We start from the raw sequence: 2,644 nt of genomic DNA on the forward strand, positions 1-2,644 counted from the left end.
TTTGCACCAAAGAGGAAAGGAGGACGCTGCGCGGGCTGGCACCCGCCTGGCGCCCTGAGTCGTCATGGCTTGTGTCACGAGCACCTTGCAAGGTACCCCGCCTTGATCTCTCCGCCTCCTCGTGAGCCAGCCTGACGAGGCCGTGCCTGAGGAAGCTCCGTGTCGTCCGCCCCGTGTGGCTTGTCCCCTCGCGAGGGTCTTGAGTTTGTGTTGGTGAAGATGGGCCATGCTGGGCCCCCCTTTGAGCCACGCCGCAGGCCGCAGGCAGGCAAGTCTGGGGACCCCCGTTCCCAGAACACCGACAAGACTATCTTCTCCCTTTTTGTCTTATCCACAACCACCATTCTATTCCACATATAGTGTTATATCCATGGCTCACGCTCATGTATTGCGCGAGGATTGAAAAAGTTTGAGAACACCAAAAGTATGAAACAATTGCTTGGCTTGTCATCGGGGTTGTGCATGATTTGAATACTTTGTGTGGTGAAGATGGAGCATAGCAAGACTATATGATTTTGTAGGGATAACTTTCTTTGGCCATGTTATTTTGAAGAGACATAATTGCTTAGTTAGTATGCTTCAAGTATTATTATTTCTGTGTCAATATTGAACTTTTGTCTTGAATCTTTCGGATCTGAATATTCATACCACAGTTAAGAGAATTACATTGAAATTATGCCAAGTAGCATTCCACATCAAAAATTCTGTTTTTATCATTTACCTACTCGAGGACGAGCAGGAATTAAGCTTCAGGATTCTTGATACGTCTCGAATGTATCTATATTTTTTGATTGTTCCATGCTATATTATATCCTGTTTTGGACATTATTGGGCTTTATTATATACTTTTATATTATTTTTGGGACTAACCTATTAATCGGAGGCCCTGCCCAGAATTGCTGTTTTTTGCCTATTTCAGAGTTTCGCATGAAAAGAATATCAAACGGAGTCTAAACGGAATGAAACCTTCGAGAACGTAATTTTCGGAACAAACATGATCCACAGGACTTGGACCCTACGTCAAGAAAGCAATCAGGAAGGCACGAGGTAGGGGGCACGCCTACCCCCCCCCCCAGGCACGCCCTCCACCCTTGTGGGGCCCACGTTGCTCCACTGACGTACTTCTTCCTCCTATATATACCTACGTACCCCCAAACTACCAGATACGGAGCCAAAACCCTAATTCCACCACCGTAACTTTCTGTATCCGGGAGATCCCATCTTGGGGCCTTTTCCGGAGCTCCTTCGGAGGGGGCATCGATCACGGAGGGCTTCTACATCAACACCATAGCCTGTCCGATGAAGTGTGAGTAGTTTACTTCAGACCTTCGGGTCCATAGTTATTAGCTAGATGGCTTCTTCTCTCTTTTTGGATCTCAATACAAAGTTCTTCCCCTCTCTTGTGGAGATCTATTCGACATAATCTTCTTTTGCGGTGTGTTTGTTGAGATCGATGAATTGTGGGTTTATGATCAAGTTTATCTATGAACAATATTTGAATCTTCTCTGAATTCTTTTATGTATGATTGGTTATCTTTGCAAGTCTCTTCGAATTATCAGTTTGGTTTGGCCTACTAGATCTTCCTTGCAATGGGAGAAGTGCTTAGATTTGGGTTCAATCTTGTGGTGTCCTTTCCCAGTGACAGTAGGGGAAACAAGGCATGTATTGTATTGTTGCCATCGAGGATAACAAGATGGGGTTTATTTCATATTTCATGAGTTTATCCCTCTACATCATGTCATCTTGCTTAAAGTGTTATTCTGTTCTTTTGAACTTAATATTCTAGATGCATGCTGGATAGCGGTCGATGTCTGGAGTAATAGTAGTAGATGCAGGCAGGAGTCGGTCTACTTTTCTCGGACGTGATGCATATATACATGCTCATACCTAGATATTCTCATAACTATGCTCAATTCTGTCAATTGCTCAACAGTAATTTGCTTACCGACCGTAATACTTATGCTCTCGGGAGAAGCCATATAACGCCCCGGATGTAATTTGCCATATTTGTACTCCGACTCATGCCATTTTCGGCTTTAAGTTATGAGATTCGTGGTTGGGTTCTTGCCTTTGTTTTTCATTTTGTTCATGTCATGCATATGATATCATGTCATCATGTGCATCGCATTTTCATACGTGTTCGTCTCATGCATCCGTGCTTTTTCCCCGTTGTCCCTTCTGCAATTCGACACTCCCACGTCCTCCGGCGTCCCCCTTTTGTCTTTTTTCGTGTGCGGGTGTTAAACATTCTCGGAATGGACCAAGATTTAACAAGCGACCTTGGTACACCACCGGTAGACCTCCTGTCAAGTTCCGTGCCATTTGGAGTCCGTTTGATACTCCAACGGTTAATCGAGGATCCGTAAAGGCCTCGTGTGTGTTGCAGCCCAACACCCCTCCAAACCTGCCCAATAACCCATTCAAACCTCTCCCATATCCTTCATCGTCGGATCACGATCGCATGGTCGAAAACCGCACTCCATTCGGACACTCCCACCTCCTTCTAGGTATAAATATGTCCTCCCCATCCAAATCTGGGTCGAAACCCTAGTCTAGCCTTCCCCGCCGCCGCCGGACACATCCACCGCCGCCACGCCCAGCCAATATCCTCCTGCCACATGGGGCGTCTGCCACCCCCGTGCC

The sequence above is a fragment of the Triticum dicoccoides genome, chromosome 2A (assembly GCF_002162155.2).
Source record: "Triticum dicoccoides isolate Atlit2015 ecotype Zavitan chromosome 2A, WEW_v2.0, whole genome shotgun sequence".
NCBI lineage: Eukaryota > Viridiplantae > Streptophyta > Magnoliopsida > Poales > Poaceae > Triticum > Triticum dicoccoides.